Source organism: Globicephala melas, chromosome 16 (genome assembly GCF_963455315.2).
Source record: "Globicephala melas chromosome 16, mGloMel1.2, whole genome shotgun sequence".
Lineage (NCBI taxonomy): Eukaryota > Metazoa > Chordata > Mammalia > Artiodactyla > Delphinidae > Globicephala > Globicephala melas.
Window position 1 is genome coordinate 29,768,378 of NC_083329.1, and position 23,227 is coordinate 29,791,604.

Genomic DNA, 23,227 nt, shown 5'->3' on the forward strand with positions numbered 1-23,227 from the left:
GCAATGCAGACGTGTGGATTCTCTGTCTATAACAATAGCCAATTAGAGATAGTCACTGTACCCAAACTTAATTTGGGGAATAATTGTGTGGGAGAGCTAATTAATGATCAGCTTTTTCTTAAGAAAAATCTCTGTTCTCAAGAGTCAGCAGTCTTGAGATGTGTTGAGGTGAGAGCTATCTCTGTCTTGCTCAGGCCTGGCAAAGAGTGCAATTCTATGAGATTTGTTGAAAGAGGACATCTCTTCCCTTTGACAGATTTAATAACAAACCCCAATGGAGGTGTTCCATTCTTTCTCCTCAGACAGGCAGGGGGTGGACCAGACAGTTTGAGCCAGTAGGTTGATGGTGACACGGGAAATTAGAAAGACTGGAGGATACTGTTTGTGTTACCCTAAAGCCATCTGCCCCTTCTCCTCACCACAGACCCTGGTTTTTTTCTAGCCCCAGAAGATGAATCATGATTAGGCTAAAGCCAACACAGTAATTTCATTTGCTTTTCCTAGATTCTCACTTTCCCGGTTTCCTTTGTAGTCAGGATACCATTCTAGCCAATGAGACATAAAGACAAATCTGCTGAAAGGCTTCTTGCTTCCTGATTAAAGAGTTAGAAACTACCCCTTAATGGGAGAAACTACCCCTTCCTCCTCCTTCCTGCCAGGAATGTGCTTGTGTGAGGACATGATGGCTGGAGCTGTGGCAGCCATCTTGCCATCAAAAGGTAATAAGCTTAAGAAAAGCAAGCACAGTGAATATGGCTGAACAGAGAGATCAATAGCGCCTGGTCCTTGCTGACATTTTTGAGCTGCTCATCAACTCTGGATCAGACTTCATTTTTTTTTTAAGGTTTCAATATTTTATTCAAGTTTTATTTTAAGTGATGTTAATTACAGCATTTGAAGGGGAGGAACTAATTCCACACAAAATGGAAGACTCTAAAATGTACCCATTAAACTGCTAAAAAATAAACTGAGTGGCGAGAGTACAAGAGAAGTTCAATTCAGATTCTGAGTGTTGTCACCATGTGATTACAGTCACACAGACTCCTCCCAGCTTGCACCTGGAGCTCTTAGAAGCTATTTCATACTCTGGTGCAAGGGCAAAAAAAAACACAACATGAGAAAAAACACAATTAAGTCCTGAATTATTGGCTTCATCACATCCACCTTCTCCACCCCAAAATGGCACAGAAGAAACAGCTACCACACCCTGCAGACTACTTTTGGTGTAAAAGAGGTGACGGATTGGGGTGGGAAAAGTCCCTGCCTGAAAAAGTCCCTTTCAGATGAGTTTGTGTACACCATCCAACAGCCTCTCCTCAATCAGGATAGGAAACCAAGGTTCAATTCTCAGGAAGTCACAATTTCATTCATTTACTCAATACGAATTTACAAATTACAAAATGCCTGCAAATTATCAACTTCCACTTGCAGCCATTTCTAGGTAAAAAAGGAGCCTGACATCTCTAGAGGGGCCAGCAAGCTCCCCCTCAAGTCTACAGCTGAAAGGACCTTTTTTGAAATTGGGTTTCTTCTGTACCTCTGAAAGGGTAACACCCTACAGCTGAATCATCTTTAACCTGGAAGTCTAGCATGATATTTAGCGATACTTGCATCCCAGACATACAACATTAAAAGGTACACTAAATTCTGAAGGTAGCTATGCTGAAAAATAGTTTAATATTAAACGATTGTACAGTATTCATTTATGCTTGAAACTCCAGTCCTAGACCAAGCTTGTGGCCACCAGCGTTGACATTCTTGCCATCCAGCAGAGCTGACAGTGTCAGTTTGATACCTGGCTTTAGGGTCTGAGTACCCTAACCCTATGAGGCTGGAGTTGTTCACTTTAGCCAAGAAGCAGGCGTCAGGGTCGATCTGGAAATTGGCTGCTATTCTGAAGCGAGTGTTACTGTCTCCCGCTGTCCAGGCTAGATTAACAGCAGTCTCCAACTTCTTGTTCACCTTCTGATAAATGGAGCCACCAAACTCTGTCCCATCATTTATATTAGTGTGAAGCTGGAACTCATCGGTCTTGTAGCCAACTGCAAAATTGCTCTGGGTCACTCAAGACTTTGCAGTCTCAAAATTCATCTGGTAGCCAGCCAGCCAGCCCTCATAACCCAGCACCAGAGCACCCCGGATGGAAGGGCCGGCAATGTCGAAATCCACACCACAGCCCAGGTTGATATGTTCCCGCTTGTACCCTGTCTTGATTTTAGCTTTTTTTTTTTCCCAGTGTTTGGAGAGAAGGATGAATTGAAGGTCAGCTTCAGGCCACGTGCAAACTGATCTTCCACAGTAATCTCCATGCCTAGTGTGTTGTTAGTGTTCCATTTCTCCGTAAACGTCAGACCATATTCGGTCCATCTGTACTTGGTTTCCAGACTGTCCGTCACTTTGGTGGTCTCGGTGTCGGCTGAACCTGAGCTTGTAAATTCCAGTCCATTCTCAGATTTTGTTTTCAAATCAAGTTTTGTTAAGCCAAACCCATAGCCCTTGGTGAAGACATCCCTGGCAGATTTGCCAAGATCAGCATACGTGAGAGGCACAGCCATCTTCTGCACCCCTCTTTGCAGGTTGCACACCTTGGCAAACGCTGTTTTCTGTCCTAATGGCCGGACATCTAGGAATCATGCTCCATGAGTTGTGAATCCTCCAGGAAGAAATCCAGACTTCATATTGAGATAATTCAGTGTCATAATGATTTAGCCACAGTCTGTTTAGGTCTTTTGTTACACGTAACCTATCTGACACAAAGGGCAGAGGCAGACAGACACCAGTTGCAGAATTCAAGTCACATGGATGAGACCTGATAAGAAGCAGGGGCAGGCCAGACAAGGACCTGGAAGGCAGCAAGAAGCAAAGCTCAATGGCATCACCAGGCCAAGGAACAATTTCTTGGCGTTTCCTGGGCTACGTGGCCTACCATCAACAGAAGCCTGAACCTGCTACACCGGCCCATGGCTTTGATGGTACTCCAGGTGTCTCTCATCGGTGATTACCCAAAGCTAGTGCACGAAGAACTGTTGCCTTTCACAACCACAGAGTTACAGGGGTCTGGGGTTTTGACATATTGTAACCTTGGACAGAGGAAAGAAGCTGACCTTCTCTCTTTTTAATTCAGTTCAAAACTAAAAAACAGCTAGACTCATTGCAACTGTAGTCCATGCATTAATTAATAGGGCAGCTATGGAAGTTCTTTGTATTCTTTCCTAATGGTTAGTTATTGTAAACTTTTTCTACTATAAATGACCTGTTAAAGTCAGGAAGTAAGCTGCAAAATCCACATGAATTGAAGATCAGACATGAGGCTTCAGATACATTTCTCACTGTGGCGGACTCAAACAGTGTTCACACTCCTCTGTTGTCAGGGGTACTCTGGGGGAGAAGTTGGAGGCTCACAGCAACCTGTGAGCCAGTTCATCAGCAGGGAGGCTTTATCCTCAGGGCAGCCAACTGGGGCAGGTCAGAAGGGATACCTCCAGATCTGCAAGACAGGGACTTCCCTGGTGGTCCAGTGGGTAAGAGTCCGTGCTCCCGATGCAGGGGGCCCGGGTTCAGTCCCTGGTCAGGGAACTAGATCCCACATGCACGCCACAACCAAGAACCGGTACAGCCCAAATTAATTAATTAATTAAAATTAAATTAAGAAAAAACATTAATAGATCTGCAAGACAAAGGAGTCCAAATTCATGGCCAGAAAAAAGCCACAGGCCTGGAGACCAATTCAGGATCTGTGTGAAGGGGGAAATCTGGGCTCAGGGGAAGAGCCGAGCCCTGAAATCCAGACCATGGAGAACAAAGGCACAGCACAAGCAAAAAGAAATAGAAGCGTCCCTGAAGAAAGAGCTGCTTTGCCGGCAAGTTTCTTCTTCATCCCCACCTGCGGCAGGGGAGCCCAGACCTGCAGAGGGAGGAAAGCGCTTTGGCTGGTTCAGAACTGGTGGCAGGAGTGTGGCTGCAACCAGGGTTCTGACAGTGACTCATGCCTCAGGAATAGTCATCACAATGGCTTTCACTTGGGGGCCTGCCGTGGGCCACACACAGTGCTAAGTGTCTTTTCAAATCCTCACAAAACCCCATGATTTAGGCCCTATTATCATCCCCACTTAAGAGCTGAGAAACTGAGGCCGAGAGAGGTAAAGTCACTCTTGGTCTCTAAAGTCTCCCTGCTGGTGAGCCGTAGAGGCAGGTTTCAAAGCCCAAGTTCGGACTCACCTCTGTAATCTCAAGTCTACCCACTCGCCACCTTCCCGCCTCCTTCTCCATGAACTCTTCCCAAACCTGGCAGTTCCCACCAATCCTGTCCTTCTTTCCCACATTGCAGTGCCTGTAACAGCCTGCTTGGTGCTCAGTTACTTATTGCTGCCATACGGTGACCAAACGTTCCCTGAGTGTGCTCCCTGCCCTGTCCCCTCAGTAGCCCTGTAAGCTCTTTAGGGACCATAACAACTAGGAATGCTGCTAGCTGCAAGTAACAGAATGCCCAGCTAAAGTAGCTCCCATAATAAGGTCACTTATTATCTCATACAAGAGTTAGCCTGGAGGCAAGCGTCTTCCAGATCATGTTAATTTAGTGGCTGGACAAAAACAGGGCTTTGGGTCAGCTTCCCTGGTATTCTCTCTCTCTTTTTTTTTTTTTTAAGATTTATTTATTTATTTATTTTGGTTTTGGCTGTGTTGGGTCTTCATTGCTGTGCATGCGCTTTCTGTAGTTGCGAGCAGGGGCCGCTCTTCATTGCTGTGTGCAGGCTTCTCATTGTGGTGGCTTCTCTTGTTGCAGAGCATGGGCTCTAGACGCACAGGCTTCAGTAGTTGCAGCAGTCAGGCTCAGTAGTTGTGGCTCGCGGCTTAGTTGCTCCACAGCATGTGGGATCTTCCCAGACCAGGGTTCGAACCCGTGTCCCCTGAATTGGCAGGCAGACTCTTAACCACTGCACCCCCAGGGAAGTCCCCCTGGTATTCTCTTGACTTTATCCACATGGTCATAAGAGGCCTGCAACAGTGACAAGCAGTCCATGCTCACACCATATCATCCAAAGACAGGAAGTGACCCTTGCATCCCTTGTCTGGAGAGCCATTAAAATGTTCCCTGGTGCTCCCCCGTGATATTGTGATTTACAGCAAAAAATATATATTTGGTCTTCATCCCTGTTCCTGGCACAGAGCTCATTATACCCTCAGAATTTCCTAAGTGATAAGAGCCATAAGGTGAAAAGAGAATCTTTTGTTATTCATAACAAGGTCCTTTCAACCACACCTGAATTTATGTGAATTTTTGGAAAACCCCTAGATCAGCAACCACAGGATGGGGGCTGGTTGCCAAGGGGAAGCAATTATGTGATTAGAGATGTGGAACTTTCAGTCCCCGCACTCGGCCTCCTGGGAGGGGAGAGGAGCTGGGGACTGAGTTCAATCGCCCGTGGCTGATGGTTTAATCAATCACGTCTATGTGATGAGGCCTCCATTTAAAAATGTCCTAACTGAAGGGGCTCAGAGAACTTCTAGGTGGTGAACATGTAGAGGTGCTCGGAGGGTGGCACACCCAGAGGGCGTCCCTTCCCCGACACCTCGCCCTATGCTTCTCTTCCACCTGGCTGTTCTTGAGTTGTATCCTTTTATATTAAACTGGTGATCTCATAAGTAAACTTTTCCTGAGTTCTGTGAGCCATTCTAGGCAATTAATTGAACTCAAGAAGAGAGTCATGGGAACCTGCAACTTATAGAGAGTGAGTTAGAAGCACAGGTAACAACCTGGACTTGCAGTTGGTGTCCGAAGTTGGGGTTGGGAGGAGAGGGACACTCTCATGGGACTGAGCCCTTAACCTGTGGAATCTGACGCTAACTCCAGGTAGATAGTATCAGAACTGAACTGAATTGGACAACACCCAGCTGGTGTCACAGAATTGCTTGGTGTAGGAAAAGCCCTCACATATTGGGCGACCAGAAGCATCAGACGTGAAGTATTAAGAGCAGAGAGTTTCTCCCTTTACATCCCCCCACACACGCTTCTCCTGATGTCTCATTGGCCAGCATTGTATCCCACACCCAGACCTAAGACAACCGCTAGCAAGAAGACTGGAATGATCATGACTGCTTTAGACCTGGCCCTGAGTGCACCTGGGGGGCCCACACACACACCTTGACAGTGTCTGACATAACTGTGGTCTGGAGCTCTCCTCACTTTTAAAACCTCTCTGGGTGATGCTGACATTCTGTCAGGGGTAAGAATGGCTGGTTTGGGCTTATTAACATTTGGCCTTTGGGGCTGGGGAAGGGGTCATGAAGCACATGGCCGTCCAGTACCTGAACCAAATCTGAGTCAGGCTGCAAGGAAGGGGTTTGACTGTGAGTAAACAGCCGTAGGTCTGACACAGGGGCCTCTCCTTCTAGGCACGTGATAGGTGCTCAGTAAGCACTGGGTGTATTGAACAGTATCCGTCACTCCCAGAGATGGTTTGAAATACCCTCCTCCACCCAACAGTAGCAATTTCAGTTATCTTATAGTTATTTCAAGTTTGGAAATGTATTTCCTTTGACATAATATATATTTGTCCATAAATATATAAATGTATATAAAATATATATAATACATAATGTTGTATAACGTGTGAGCAGTGTCAAGCTCTAAGAATAGTTTCAATAATTATATTAACCAGCGTTTCTCTGGGCGGCTTCCTAAGTGCCCATCATCCCCTGTGTTAAGCAGCGGAGGTTCTGATACAGGCATGATGATTGTGTGGGAAGGCAGGCTTGGGCATAATGATGAAGAATGCAGGCTCTCGGGTCATAGCGCAGCTCTACCACTTGCTGCTGTGTGATTTAGGCAGATCCCTCCATTTCCCCATCTGTAAAATGGGGATCGTAACAGAGCTCTGGTTTTTGGTGTTCTAGTTGCCCTTGGGTTCAAATCCTAGTTCTGGCACAAACTAGTCATGTAACCTTAGGAAAGTTTCTTGGCCTCTTTGGGCCTATATTTCCTCACCTGTGAAATGGGGATAATAAAGGCAAACTTATCAGGATGCTGGGAAGAGAAAATGAGAATACAGAGAAAGTTCAGAGCACACAGTCATCATTCAAGAGAGCACGCAGGAGAGCAGCGTGTCTAGAGATCACAATAAAGACTGGTCCAAGGGACTTCCCTGGTGGCGCAGTGGATAAGACTCTGCGCTCCCAATGCAGGGGGCCCAGGTTTGATCCCTGGTCAGGGAACTAGATCCCACATGCCGCAACTAGGAGTTGGAATGCCGCAACTAAGGAGCTGGCAAGCCACAACTAAGGAGACCGCCTGTAGCAACTAAGACCCCACACAACCAAATAAATAAATAAATAAATAAGAAAGACTGGTCCAAAACACCAAGGATCTTGACATGACAGCAGCCTTCATATGTCTGAAGAGAGGCATCTGGGAGAAGCATTCAGCTTGCTTGGTGTGATCCAGAGGGTGGAAATCCCAGAGAGGGAGATGCAGCTTTAAGGAAGAAAGATTCACCCTCTCCACCAGGAACAGCAGCCTCGAGGGTAGTAACTCAGGAGACCCGGCAGTACCAGGCAGAGGCCAGCTGAGCCAAGGTCCCACTGTCTCTGGGTGCTAAATGCATGAAATCCAATCAAGGAAACCTAGCCCCAGCTCCCCAGAATGTTAAGGAGCATTTCTCTTACATGCATAAGAACAACTTGGGGGGGCATGTCCAAAAAGCTGACCGAGACCCCACCCTGGAGATTCCAGTTCAGTAGATCTGAGGAGATTCTGCATTCCAGCAGGATGATGCAGGCTCCAAGGACCAAACTTGAGGACACCTGGCCCAAACTTCCACCTGCTGCTGTCTCAGAGCCCCAAGGTGGGGCCAAGCCCACAGTTAAAATCACTGTATCCAAAGGAGAACTTTATGCTGAGAAAGATAGGCACAGAGAACCTGGCGCCTTGACAGTACTCAGAGAGAAAACAAAACAGGTGCTAATGCATTCTGGTCCTAAATCAGGAGGTGTGGCACACAGGCGCCTAGGGAGGAGACAAGTTATTCAATGTGATCGCTAGAAAGGTCGGGGATAAGATAGCATATCAGGGTGCACTCCAAAAGGCACCCACCCAGCCAGCCCTTGGCTGGAGACTTGGGGGAGACCATGACCACGGAAGAGTGGAAGGGAAGAGTGGCAGGACCCAACTGTAGGGGGCGCCACTCATCTTGAAGTCCCTGTGAAAGGCTCCCCTAGAGTTGCTCGCTGCTGGGGACCCTGAAAATGAGGCTACAAATGCAGAGTCTACACCCTCTGGCACAGCACTCAAAGTCCCTCAGTGACCCCAGCCTAGCCTACAGGTACCTTTTCTTCTGAGTGGCTCCTCCTGGAGCTGATTTATTTGCAAAAAACGGGGAATTCTGTTCCCCAGTTCTGTTCCGCTGTGTGCTCCGGCAAATCCCACTCAGCATTCAAGACCCCAGCCAATATCTCTTCTCATGTGAAGCCTTTCCCAGAGACCTGGACACACAGGCACACAGCAATCTTTCCTCCCACCTCTGGGCCCCCCATCACCATGCTGCACTCTAGAGCAGAACTGAATGCATGCCCATATAGCCTCATGAGGGCAGGGAGCTTTGTCTGTTTTGCTCACTGGTGTGTCCCCAGCGCCTAGGACAGTAGCCAGCATGTAAGAGATGCAGTGTAAACATTTGTTGAATGAATGAATGAACTTTGCAAGACAGAAGTTGCCAGCCACTTCCACCAAGTGAACCAGCAAATCGCCCCTGGACCAATATTCTCAATGGAGGGCAGAGTCCCAGGAGACCCTCTTGCTTATGCAACGCTGAGGCAAGTAGACATTCATTGCCCAGAACTTCCCACAACTGGCCAAAGACCACTGCTCCCAATCTCCCTTGGTATGCAGAAGTGAGTACTGAGGAACAGGGGGCTAAATTTGCAAAGGGCCACAAAAGTCTCCGGCGCAAGCCCTGCACCCTCAAAGAGGGATGTTGTGGGAAGCTCTCCGGTGAAGAGGTTTGATGTTGGCTGAGAGCAACTTGCTAGAAAACACAGCACGGTCTCCAAAGGGTGGGGGCCTGTGCATGCCCTGCATCTACTCCTAATGCTGGGCTCTGACGTCAAAAAAGGGGCACAGCTTGGGGCTGAAGCTGACTCCTTCTTAGGACCCAGCCCCTCGGGCACTGAGTGAACCTGAACTGAAAGAATTAAAACTTCGGGAGCTCAAGAATGAGCAGTCCCAAACTCCCCGAGAGCCAGGCCACAGCATCCCTGAGCAATCAGGTGAGGAAGTGCAGGACCATCCGGGACTGGGGCCGACAGTTAAAACCCTGAAAGCTGGGGCCCATGAGTGGACAGGTCACCCTCTCCAGACGTCTTCCCATGTAGCACTTCAAGGCTCGACCGAACACATTGGACTGAGTAAGCACCATGGAATCTTGGATATTTTAGGAGGCCTCACTAGGGACACACCAGCAAATGGATTTTTTTCCATGATTAATTGGAAAAATAAGAGCCGTGATTGCATTTTGGAAAGCTGGTAATTTAGCACCCATTCAAACCATTGTTTTAAATTATTTACATACACAACACGTATTTGGTGAAGATGAGGAGAAACTGATTCTCTCTTATAAAACTTGAATATCTTTCTTTAGGTTCAAAACAATGGATTTATTGCATGCATTTATTATAGGCAATTTTCTAAACCAGACAGCTTCCTGGGAAGCATAGACACCATTTAAAATTTGGATGCTAAAATAAATCACTTGTTCCTGATAAACAGCACTGCGCTGGCATTAATCAGCTTCAGGGTCACAACTGACTGCAGCTGGTAACTGCAGTGACCTGCAGAGGGTGGAACTCGGAGCGGTGGGATGATTTACTGTATGTACAATCAGCACATACTCTTGGGAAAGGAAAAAAACAAACTGCAGAAGTAGGTCAGCAGGGGTGAGGGGGAATTTGGTTTTGCTTTGCTTTTTTATTTCCACTGAGCACATCTCTTCAGTCTGAGCCAAACCAGTTAATTTAGGCCAGGGGTCGGCAAACTTCTTCTGTAAAGGGCCAGACAGTAAATATTTTAGGCTATGCAAGCCAAGAGGCAAAATTGAACAACTGTCAGCTAAAGGGCTACATGGTCTTTTTTCACATTTATATTTAAAACTGTGAAACCTATTCTTAGCTCTCTTAGCTCTTATATAAGACCAGGTGGTGGGCTGGATTTGGTCTGTGGGCCATCGTTTGCCAAGTCCTGATTTAAGTTCCCAGGCCCTAGATGTCTGTCTTACAAAAGTGATGTTTTGGTTTCTTTACTGGCAATTTCATAGCTGATAACCCCTCAGAACAATTCTAAATAAAATAATGATACTACCCGATGTTTGCAGAGCACTCTACAACTTCTTCCCCATCCTTGTAAATGACACCATCACCAGGAGTCATTCTTAATTCTATCCCTGCCTTTCCTTCCTACTATCAGCAAGTTCTGATGGTCTGGCTCCAAAACATATCTCAAAACCAACCACTGGACTCCAACAGATACTTGCACACCCGTGTGTGTTGCAGCATTCTTCACAATAGACAAAAGGTGGAAATGATCCAGATACCCACCAACAGATGAATGAATGAACAAAATGCATACTATCCATAGGATGGAATATTATTTAACTGTAAAAAGGAATGAAGTTCTAATACAAGCTACAATGTGGATGAGCCTTGAAGACATTATGCTAACTGAAATAAGCCAGATGCAAAACGACAACTAATATATGATTCTACTTATATGAATTATCCGAGAACAGTCAAATACATAGAAACAAAGTAAAATAGAGGTTACCAGAGACTGGGACAGGGGGAGGAAGGGGGAGTTATTATTTAATGGGTACAGAGTCTCTGTTTGAAATGATGAGAATGTTCTGGAAGTGGATGGTGGTGATGGTTGCACAACATTGGGAATGTATATAATACCACTGAGTTGTACACTTAAAAATGGTTAAAATAATAAAATTTAAGTGTATTTTACCACAATTTTCTAAATTAAAAAAAATGTAAACACCCACCAGAGTCATATCCCCTGCCACCACCTTAACCCAAGTGACCATGATTTTTGGCTTCTTAACTAGCCTCCCAGTGTCCCCTCTTGTCCCCTACACGGCATTCTCCACAGAACCACAGAAATCAGGTAACTACTCTCTTACTTAAAACTCTCCAGTGGGGCTTCCCTGGTGGTGCTGTGGTTAAGAATCCACCTGCTAATACAGGAGACACGCGTTCGAGCCCTGGTCCGGGAAGATCCCACATGCCGCAGAGCAACTAAGCCTGTGCACCACAACTACTGAGCCTGCACTCGAGAGCCCGTGCACCACAGCTACTGAGCCCACATGTCACAGCTACTGAAGCCCACGCGCCCTAGAGCCCGTGCTCCGCAACAAGAGAAGCCACTGCAATGAGAAGCCCGCGCACCACAACAAAGAGTAGCCCCCCACTCGCCGCAACTAGAGAAAGCCTGCACGCAGCAATGAAGACCCAACACAGCCATAAATAAATAAATAAATAAATAAATAAATAATTTTTAAAGATCTCCAGTGGTGTCTACCCATATGCTCCTGGAAGTGTGGGCAACAGACCAGCCACATCAGCATCTCTGGAGAGCTCGTTTGAGATGCAGAACCTCAGGCCCAGCCCAGACCATCCTATGCCCGTGTGTGACAGAGAAGCACCTGTGCAGCAGACCACGCCCCACCTCAAGCCCCAGCTCTCCTTCCTGCCTCCAGTCTTGGGTCGGAGAAACTCATTCCTATACCAGACTCCTTTTCTAGTCTCCCTTGCAGCTAAGAACCATTCTGATTAGTCAGAAGTAAGCAAAATCATGGGACTTCCCTGACGGTCCTGTGGTTAGGACTTAGCCTTCCAGTGTAAGGGGTGCGGGTTTCGATCCCTCATCAGGGAGCTAAGATCCCACGTGCCCGGTAGCCAAAAAGCCAAAACATAAAAAAAAAAAAAACAGAAGCAATATTGTAACAAATTCAATAAAGACTAAAAAAAAAAAAAAAGGCCCACATTAAAAGAAAAGAAGTAGTAAGCAGAATCTGCCTTGTATGTAGATGTGATGCCTGGAGTGGCCGCAGCCACTTACAACCAGTGGGCACAGGTTGAAGAGTGGCAGAATGTCAGCCCAACATCATCAAGCCATTGAACTGTATCAACAGCCAGCCGGGTTCCCATTACCGTGAGAGTAAAATCCAAGCTCCCTGCCAGTGCCCACAGGGCTCCCACAGCCAGCCTCTGCCTGACCTCCGGCTCCTCTCACACTGCTCCCCCCTCCACTTACGGCGCTCCAGCCACCAGCCAGAACTTCCTCGCCACCCCTCATGGGTGACATTTTTTTTTTGCACCCCATGTAGGGCTGGTGGAAAATGGGGGTTAACCAGTGCTATTGCCATAGAAGGGTTGAACTACTATGTGGTTTTTGAAACCACGTGCATAAATCATTTTGATAAAAGTTAATTTCTAAAAGGTGAAAACAAATTCACTGCCCAGGAACATCATTTTACAGCATCTTCTCTTTTCATTCCATGATTGGCTTACATTTGTACACTAGTAGGGTTGTTTTTTATTTTATTTTTTTCTCTTTTCCAAAAAGCAGGCATGGAAATGGTACTTTCTAAATTTTTTAATTAATTATCCATTTTATACATATTAGTGTATACATGTCAATCTCAAGCTCCCAATTCATCCCACCACCACCACCGCTTTCCCCCCTTGGTATCCATACGTTTGTTCTCTACATCCGTGTCTCTATTTCTTCCTTGCAAACTGCTTCATCTGTACCATTTTTCTAGATTCCACATATACGTGTTAATATACGATGTTTGTTTTTCTCTTTCTGACTTACTTCACTCTGTATGACAGTCTCTAGGTCCACCCACATCTCTGCAAATGACCCAATTTCGTTCCTTTTTATGGCTGAGTAATATTCCATTGTATATATGTACCACATCTTCTTTATCCATTCGTCTGTCAATGGGCATTTAGGTTGCTTCCATGACCTAGTTATTGTAAATAGTGCTGCAATGAACATTGGGCTGCATGTGTCTTTTTGAATTATGGTTTTCTCAGGGTATATGCCCAGTAGTGGGATTGCTGTGTCACATGGTAATTCTATTTTTAGCTTTTTAAGGAAACTCCATACTGTTCTCCATAGTGGCTGTATCAATTTACATTCCCACCAACAGTGCAAGATGGTTCCCTTTTCTCCACACCCTCAGCTTTTGCTGTTTGTAGATTTTCTGATGATGCCCATTCTAACTGGTGTGAGGTAATACCTCATTGTAGTTTTGATTTGCACTTCTCTAATAATTACTGATGTTGAGCATCTTTTCCTGTGCTTCTTGGCCATCTGTATGTCTTCTTTGGAGAAATGTCTATTAAGGTCTTCTGCCCACTTTTTAGATTGGGTTGTTTGTTTTTTTAATATTGAGCTGCATGAGCTGTTTATATATTTTGGAGATTAATCCTGAGTCCGTTTATTTGTTTGCAAATATTTTCTCCCATTCTGAGGTTTGTCTTTTCGTCTTGTTTGTAGTCTCCTTTGCTGTGCAAAAGCTTTTAAGTTTCAGTAGGTCCCATTTGTTTATTTTTGGTTTTATTTCCATTACTGTAGGAGGTGGATCAAAAAAGATCTTGCTGGGCTTCCCTGGTGGTGCAGTGGTTGAGAGTCCACCTGCCGATGCAGGGGACACGGGTTCGTGCCCGGTCCGGGAAGATCCCACATGCCATGGAGCGGCTGGGCCCGTGGGCCATGGCTGCTGAGCCTGCGTGTCTGGAGCCTGTGCTCCGCAACGGGAGAAGCCACAACAGTGAGAGGCCCGTGTACCGCAAAAAAGAAAAAAAGAAAAAAAAAAACCAAAGATCTTGCTGTGATTTATGTCAAAGAGTATTCTTCCTCTTTTCCTCTAAGAGTTTTATAGTGTCCGGTCTTACATTTAGGTCTCTAATCCATTTTGAGTTTACTTTTATGTATGGTGTTAGGGAGTGTTCTAATTTCATTCTTTTACATGTAGCTGTCCAGTTTTCCCAGCACCACTTATTGAAGAGACTGTCTTTTCTCCATTGTATATCCTTGCCTCCTTTGTTATAGATTAGTTGACCATAGGTGCGTGGGTTTGTCTCTGGGTTTTCTATCTTGTTTCATTGATCTATGTTTCTGTTTTTGTGCCAGTACCATATTGTCTTGATTACTGTAGCTTTGTAGTATAGTTTGAAGTCAGGGAGTCTGATTCCTCCAGCTCCTTTTTTTTCCCTCAAGATTCCTTTGGCTATTCATGGTCTTTTGTGTCTCCATACAAATTTTAAGATTTTTTGTTCTAGTTCTGTAAAAAATGCCATTGGTAAATTGATAGGGATTGCATTGAATCTGTAGATTGCTTTGGGTAGTATAGTCATTTTCACAATATTGATTCTTCCAATCCAAGAACATGGTATATCTCTCCATCTGTTGGCATCATCTTTAATTTTTTTCATCAGTGTCTTATAGTTTTCTGAGTACAGGTCTTTTACCTCCTTAGGTAGGTTTATTCCTAGGTATTTTATTATTTTTGTTGCAGTGGTGAACAGGATTGTTCCCTTAATTTCTCTTTCTGATCTTTCGTTGTTAGTTATAGGAATGCAAGAGATTTCTGTGCATTAATTTTGTACCCTGCAACTTTACCAAATTCATTGATTAGCTCTAGCAGTTTTCTGGTGGGATCTTTAGGATTCTCTATGTATAATATCATGTCATCTGCAAACAGTGACAGTTTTACTTCTTTTCTAATTTGTATTCCTTTTATTTCTTTTTCTTCTCTGATTGCCGTGGCCAGGACTTCCAAAACTATGTTGAATAATAGTGGTGAGAGTGGACATCCTTGTCTTGTTCCTGATCTTAGAGGAAATGCTTTCAGTTTTTCACCATTGAGAATGATGTTTGCTGTGGGTTTGTCATATACGGCCTTTATTATGTTGAGGTAGCTTCCCTCTATGCCCATTTTCTGGAGAATTTTTATCATAAATGGGTGTTGAATTTTGTCAAAAACTTTTTCGGCATCTATTGCATATATTGAAGAATCCTTGCAATCCTGGGATAAATCCCACTTGATCATGGTGTATGATCCTTTTAATGTGTTCTTGGATTCCGTTTGCTAATATTTTGTTGAGGATTTTTGCATCTATATTCATCAGTGATATTGGTCTGTAATTTTCTTTTTTTGTAGTGTCTTTGTCCGGTTTTGGTATCAGGGTGATGTGGACTCATAGAATGAGTTTGGGAGTGTTCCTTTCTCTGCAATTTTTTGGAAGGGTTTGAGAGGGACAGGTGTTAACTCTTTTCTAAATGTTTGATAGAATTCACCTGTGAAGCCATCTGGTCCGGGACTTTTGTTTGTTGGAAGATCTTTAATCACAGTTTCAATTTCATTACTTGTGATTGGTCTGTTCATATTTTCTATTTCTTCCTGGTTCAGTCTTGGATGGTTATACCTTTCTAAAAATTTGTCCCTTTCTTCCAGGTTGTCCATTTTATTGGCATAGAGTTGTTGTAGTAGTCTCTTATGATATATTTCTGCGGTGTCCATTGTAACTTCTCCTTTTTCATTTCTAATTTTATTGATTTGAGTCCTCTCCCTCTTTCTCTTGATAAGTCTAGCTAAAGGTTTATCAATTTTGTTTATCTTCTCCAAGAACCAGCTTTTAGTTTTATTGATCTTTGCTATTGTTTTCTTTGTTTCTATCTCATTTATTTCTGCTCTGTTCTTTATGATTTCTTTCCTCCTAACTTTGGGTTTTGTTTGTTCTTCTTTCTCTAGTTCCTTTAGGTGTAAGGTTAGATTGTTTATTTGAGATTTTTCTTGTTTCTTGAGGTAGGATTATATTGCTATAAACTTCCCCCTTAGAACTGTTTTTGCTGCAACCCATAGGTTTTGGATCATCATGTTTTCATTGTCATTTGTCTCTAGGTACTTTTTGGTTTCCTCTTTGATTTCTTCAGTGATCTCTGGTTATTTAGTAATGTATTGTTTAATAACATTCTTTACATGGTTGGTTATTTACATCAACGGGCTCCAACTCCACGTGTCACCTGTTCAGATGGCCCCTCTCTACCAACACATCTGAAGTAGAGTGAATCCCATCACCTGTCTTAAAATTCATGGCACCGAGCACTACGAGAAATCAGCATACTTGTTCATTCATTGACTGCTTTGTTATGTCTCCCTACCCCACCCCCATTTTAGAGTTTAGATCCCACGAGGGGAACCAAGGCAGGACCTCGCATGTTCTGCTTACTGTTGTATCTCTGGTCCCTAGAAGGGTGCCCAGCACCAGACTGGGGCTCAATAAATCATCGCTGATTGAATAATGAGTGAACTTACGAATATTTGTCACATCCCTCATTCAATTAGTTCTAACCACTACCCTGTGACATAATCAGTATAAAAGTGTCTAAAACCATTTTACTGATGAGCAAAAGGAAATCCAGAGAGACAAAGTGTTTCCCAGCTAATAAGTGGCATCTTCGTCCAGTGTGTAACCCATCAAGTTGACACAACGGAAAGCAGTCCAAGCCTCTGCTTTACCTCCTACATGACCTTGAACTAGTCACTTAGGCCTTCACAGTGCAGTTTCCTCTTTGAAAACAAAACTGACAGTACTTTCCTCATAAGACTAGAGGATTAAAGGAGACAGTCAGAGATAGCACATGGCACGATGCCTGGCACATAGGAAGCACTAAAAACACTAAAGCACTAAAAATAGTTATTCTCCTTGCTAGTGCATATTCATTATTCATGGACCTCTATAACAATAGTGCCGTAGTTATTATGTTAGCTCAGGGATACTGAATGCCACACCCAGGACCGCGCTCGCGTGGGTCCTGACCTCACACCCACACATCTGCCTCAAGCCCCGTGGCCCCCAGTACAGTCCTCACGCCCCTCTCCACACCTCAGGGCCGCTGAACAGAGGGCAGGCAGGATGGCGAGCTGTAGAGCAGGGGAGAGGTGCTCCGAGCGGTGGCTCTGTTGGCCTCCCGTGTGCTTTCAGGACCCAGCCCTGCCTGCCCCCCTCCAAGACCCACTCCATTCATACCCGCACCTTCCCTAGCAACAAGCAACTCGGGTCCTGAACTGCTGGCTAACTCAAGGGAGCCCTTCGTGGGCCCCTCTACACCTCCCTGCCTGTGGCCTGGGCAGTTCCAACTCCCAGCACAGGTTCTGAGATGAGGCTGAAGGCAGTGCTCTAAGGCTGCATGCAAGCCTGCGTCTGCATCTCTGTCTGCACGGAAGCAGGTGGCCCTCTGAGCTCCAGAACTGTGCTGGGCACAGCCGAGGGCAGCTGGGGGCTCAGTGGAGCCCAGCTTGGCTCTGCTTGCTGTGTGGCCTCAGCTGGTCCACTCCCCACTCCCTCTGGGGAGCATGTCTCTTCACCACGGGGTGATGGAGCACATGAAGTTTGGCTGACTCTGGAACCTCAGGCAAGTTGCTTAAAACCTGGAAGCCATATTCTGTGCATCAGAATCTCCTGGCCAGGAATTAAGAGAGAGGTGGGGCTCCACCCAGAAGAGCAAGGACTACCACTTACTGAGTACCTACCGTATGCCAGGCACTCTTCTCCATGTTCTACCCATATTGTCTTATTTAAGCCTGATGGCAACCCTGTGAGGTACGAACTATTATTATTTCCATTTTGCAGATGAGGGAACAAACAAGAAAAAAAGCTTTCATCCAAAGTCACACAATTTTTTAAATTTATTTTTTATTTACTTATTTTTTGGTCGCACCACACAGCATGCGGGATCTTAGCTCCCCGACCAGGGATCGAACCTGTGCCCCCTGCAGTGGAAGCACAGAGCCCTAACCACCACAACGCCAGGGAAGTCCCCCAAAGTCACACAGTTAAATAAATGTGGGAACCAGGTTTGAATCTAGGCAGCATGACTCTGGAGCCTCACACGTCCTCCCCTGGCTCCATCAGATCTCACTGGTTTGAGCACCCCATGGTCCACCTAATTGCCACCCCTCACAGGGATCTCGGGCAGGAAAGGGCTGAGAGCCTGTGGTAGAGGAGGCAGCGCCCTTGGGCTTGGATCAGCCCTGCCAGATGTAGCATCTGCTGCCCCAAAGGTCAGACAGGCCCCCCTTATGAGGTCCCGCCAATGGACATGGGAGCCACTAATGAGGCCATCATGACAGATGGAGGCCAGCATGCCAGCTTCCCCGGAGATGGCTCTCCCTCCAGGGGCACGGCAAAGGGCCTTAGGAGGGGCAGTGGGCCCCTGGTGGGACCAGGTGTTCTGGGTTCCTGCCATTCCTTGGAAAGTTCTGTCCTGGCTCCTTCCTTCCTCTGTCCTTTCTCGTCCTCTGACCACCTGGAGGCCAGTGACCTTGGCTCTAGCTGCATAATGATTCCTTTCTCCTCCCAACGCTGGGGAGAACTAAAGAAGCAGACATTTGCATCTTCATCCTCTCCCCTCCACTTGCCCACGTGACACATGAAGTTACTATATCACTTCATAGAAGTGACATCGAATCATAGAATCCAGGCTCTCACAGAATGCCACTCTTAGGACTTTAGAATCGTCTTGTCCAAGGGTTTTCAACAGGGATTAGTATTATTCCCAAGGGGCAGTTAGAAAAGAGCAGGGTTGTTTTGGTGGTCACAATGCCTGGGGGTACTACTGGCACTTAGGCATGGCCCAGAGATGTTAATTGCCCTGTACTGCGTTAGAACAGTTCTGCACAGTGAAGAATCACACCACCCAAAATGCCAATAGTGCCCCAACCATCACCACCAATTTTTACAGAAGAGGACACTGAAGTTCAACAAGGAAAAGTGATTCCTTCAAGGTCACTGTGGCAGAAACTGCCAATGGCCTACCAATTTCCCTTTTCCTCGTGTTCCTTAGAAAAAGAACCTTACAAACAGCTGAGTGCCACCCAGCTCAGAGATTCCGTGTCCCCACTTCCCCAGCAGCTCTGTGCAAGCTGTATGCCAGGTCCAGTTCAGGGAGTTTAGCGGGTGTGTTGTACGGGACTGCCGCGAAGTCCCCTTGAATGTGTGCCCTTTCCTGCCCTGGCTCCTCCTGCCGCCTGAGAGGCAGCTGAGCAGCGCCCTTGCGCCACAAGGCAATGCACTAAGGATGGAGGAGCCGTAGGATGGAAGGTGTCCAAGGTCCGGACGAATGTGGAGTCCACCCCAGCCCTGAACTACCTGCCTTCAGATATCTGATACATGAAAGAGAAATAAATTCTTTTTAAAGCTATTGTTATTTGGGAGATTTTTCTAGTAGTTGCCCCTAAATCGATATAGTCATGTAACTGGTTCAGATGAACATTCATCAAACATTTTTTGAGCATCTAAATGTGTCAAGCAGCAAGTTGGGCATCTTCACAGGCATTATCTTCCGAGGAGGTCTGATTCTTAATCCCATGTTGCAGATAAACATTTTTCTTTTTTAAAAAAAGCAAAGACCTAAAAGAGGAAGTAACTTCCTTACCCATGGCAAAGAACGAGCAAGTGGCAAAGCCAGGACTGAAACCAAAACCTCCTAACGCCTTGACTATTGCTACTTCTACTTGTGGCAAGAGGAGAACTGGGGCAAAGAGAGTAACTACGTGAGGATGGCATCACTCATCCTGCATGACTAGGACGGACGTGTTCTTGGCCAATGTGGGGCTCTTTGTGATGAAAATCAGCCCGGGAAGGCAGCAGAGCCTCCTGTAGTGACTAAGGCAGGGGTTGCTGTTTCTCAAGTAGGAAGGTCACAGTCACTCATTCTTCATGTGAACTCCTGGTCACGGTGGACAAGGTAATTCAGGCCAGTTCTCTACTGAGGACAGTGTAAGGAAGGTGAGCCAGAAAACTGGAAAAACATCTTGAAAACGACAAAGACGACAAACCACTGAGGAAGTGCTGGGCTAAGATCTGGGAGAAGACAAGAATCCAGAAAGAGAAACCCAGCCCACAAAGCTGCTCTTGTCCAGAGGACATTTGCTTGCCCGGGAGAAACAGGTACTGTAGCAGGAGCTGGCTCTGAGTGTCCCCTCAGGGCTGGAGGGAAAGAAGTGAAAACCCAGAGCCTGTCACAGGTGGGAACTCTGAAACCCACACCCTGCACAGTAGTGGAACTACACACCCCAGGTGGGGTATGGAGAAGATATAAACCAGCCCTCGCACAGACTTGCACCCTGGTTTCTTTTTTTTTTTTTTTTTTGCGGTACGCGGGCCTCTCACTGTTGTGGCCTCTCCCGTTGCGGAGCACAGGCTCTGGACGCGCAGGCTCAACGGCCATGGCTCACGGGCCCAGCCGCTCCGCGGCATGTGGGATCCTCCCTGACCGGGGCACGAACCTGTGTCCCCTGCATCGGCAGGCAGACTCTCAACCACTGCGCCACCAGGGAAGCCCGCACCCTGGTTTCTTACCAAGAAATATCCAGCCTTGAAATTGAATTGTGGTGATTCCAGAACAGTAGCACCCCCAAGCATTTATGCAAAGCAAATAAAAATACTTTCTGGATTTTGAATCCAAGTCTTCAAGATAGTATTCCAACATCCATGAGAAAAACCAAGGAAACAACAGACAGTAGAAACAGACCCAAAAGTACAGGAAGTATTGGTATTATCAGATGCAAGCTAAAAACAACTACGCTTACTGTGTTTAAAGAAATTAAAGGCCAAACTTTAAAAATCTGACAGGGAACTGGAAACTATAAAAAGTGATATTGCAGATTTGAAAAGAACCAAATAGAAATTCTGGCTCTGAAAAAAATAGCCCAGAGAGATTAAAGAGGGAAAATACAGAAGTAAAAGGAAGAGACAGAGAAGACAGAGCAAGAAGGCCTATCATACTTCTAACAGAAGTCCCAGAAGAAGGGAATAAAAAGCATGTGGCAAGGCATTCCTCATGCGAATCTATCCTGTGGGAGTTTTTTATGGTAATGAAGGGATTTTACCCTTCAGTAAGTAGAACACTGGTCACAGCCCTGGGAGAAAATGATCCAAACTTTTCCTCCTTTGTCAAAGCCCTCTCCTAACTTTCAACCAGCAAAATCCTGAGCAGAGGGAGATCCTGTTGACATCGGGCTGAAGACTGAGATGGCAGAGTTTTGCAAGACACAGGAAGAGGTGTGGGGTTGGGACTCTTTTATCTTGAGAGGTGGGGAAGAGTATCCATAAGAACCAGGTGGGGACACCAAGACAGGGAGGGTGTAGAGAGACCTGGGGGAGGAGCCTGGGGAAACCTGGGGAAACAGAGGTAAGACCTGAGGGGTTCCCAGGAACCCCTTTGAAGGTTTAAACTGCACTTAACTACCTCTCTCCCCTAAGTGTCTGGTTTCCAGTGGCCCAATCATACTCATCCTCGACCGTGGTCCCATCACCAGGGGTGGTCCTCTCAAGCCAAATCTAAAGCAGCTGCAGGCCACCTCTCCCTCACGCACGGCCCCAGATAGTCCACAGGAAACACGCTCACATCGTTTGCCTCGCCATCTGTGGAAGTGGAGTTGGCTCCCAAAGCACATGGGTTTTTTTGCTCACCCTTTGCTCTGCCTTCTCAGGTTGAAAGCCACAGACTCACCTTTAGATTCCGTTTTTTTTTTTTTTGGGTCACACCATGTGGTTTGCGGGATCTTTGTTCCCTGACCAGGGATCGAACCCAGGCCCCGGCAGTGAAAGCACCAAGTCCTAACCACTGGACCACCTGGGAATTCCCTAGACTCCTTCGATTTATGTCAGATATGACCTCCTGGGCCCCCCCAAACTCCAGGAGACATACATCAAGTATACACCAAGGGGTCTCCTTGAAGCTCACCTTAACAGGTTTGAGGTGAGGGGGAGCCCCTCCCTTTTGGGGTTGGAACCCCAACTGTCCAAGGGGTTGGGACTCATAGCACAGCTTTCTACAAAAAAACTCTCTCAAAATCCCCCATATCTCCAGTTCCTAATCCTCTTTTGCCCTCAGCCATCTCCCTGGTTCCCAACCACAGTGTCTGTCCTACAACTCCCTCTGCGGGGCATCTTGGTCTTCATGCCTCAGGCAAACCTGGAAGAGGAAGAGTCCTGATTTAATGTGCCATTATATGTGTCCCTATAACTAAATGGAAAGTTCTGGAAGGAGATATCATATAATACTAACAATATAATTATCAGAAGCTGGAGCTGTAATTTATGTCTTATTTTACCTTTATGCATATTTCAGATTTTCTAAAATGAACTGTTTCACAGAGAGAAAAAAATTTTCATTTATTCAAAAAAAAAAAAAAAGGTGTGGTCCCTGGAGCAAACATTGCTGGTTACCCACCCAACCACCACTTCCCCACTCCATCCCCACTAAATAACCCTTCAAGAATGTTTTTATATTAGGTGGCCTGAGCTTCAGAAGAGGCTGGACTCTGCTCCAAGTGATACCTGGCAGTCACATGTGATCATTCTTTTCCCCTTGCCAGCGACTGCCTTAGAAAGGAACACATGACACGAGAGTATAAATAAATTGTGGCGCATTAATGCAAAGGAATATTATTCAGTGAGAAAAAGAAATGAGCTATCAAAGCACAAAAAGACACGGCGGAAACTTAAATGCGTTATCACTAAGTGAAAGAAGCCAATCTGAAAAGACCGTATGATTCCAACTCTGTGACATTCAGGAAAAGCAAAACTATGAAGACAATAAAAAGATCCATGGTTACCAGGGGTTATGGAAGAGGGAAGAATAAACAGGCAGAGGATTTTAGGTCAAACTATTCTCCTGAATGGTGGATGTATTTGCTGTTATACATTTGTTGTTATACATACAAATGTTGTTATACATTTGCCCAAACTCATAGAGCTACAACTCCAAGAGTGAACTCTAAGGTAAACTACAGACTTTTGAATAACAATGATGTGTCAATGTAGGTTCATCGATTGTAACAAACAAAATGTACCCACTGTGCTGTGGGATGTCCATAGTGGGGGAGATAGTGCATGTGGGGGGCAGGGGTAGATGGGAGCTCTCTACTTTCTGCTCAAATTTGCTGTGAACCTAAAACTGCTCTAAAAAATAAAGTTTACTGAAAATTAAACGTTTAAAAAGACATGAGAAAAAAAACAGTTCCTTTCCTGCCCGTTAACAAGACCTCACGAGATGTGATGCAGCATCCAATGACACGCTGTGCAGAGATGGAGAACACCAGCTTGTTGGCAGTGGTGGACCAAGGATGGGGCGGGCGTGGTCCACCCCAGTGCA

General features: G+C 45.8%; 1 protein-coding gene and 1 pseudogene across 1 annotated transcript in view; both read right to left on the bottom strand.

Moving 5' to 3' along the window:
- The window catches only part of ZFYVE27 (zinc finger FYVE-type containing 27), a 111,639-nt gene that overhangs the window by 23,793 nt on the left and 64,619 nt on the right, over positions 1-23,227 (bottom strand). The window lies entirely within an intron of this gene.
- On the bottom strand, positions 887-2,556 carry LOC115857860 (non-selective voltage-gated ion channel VDAC1-like; annotated as a pseudogene).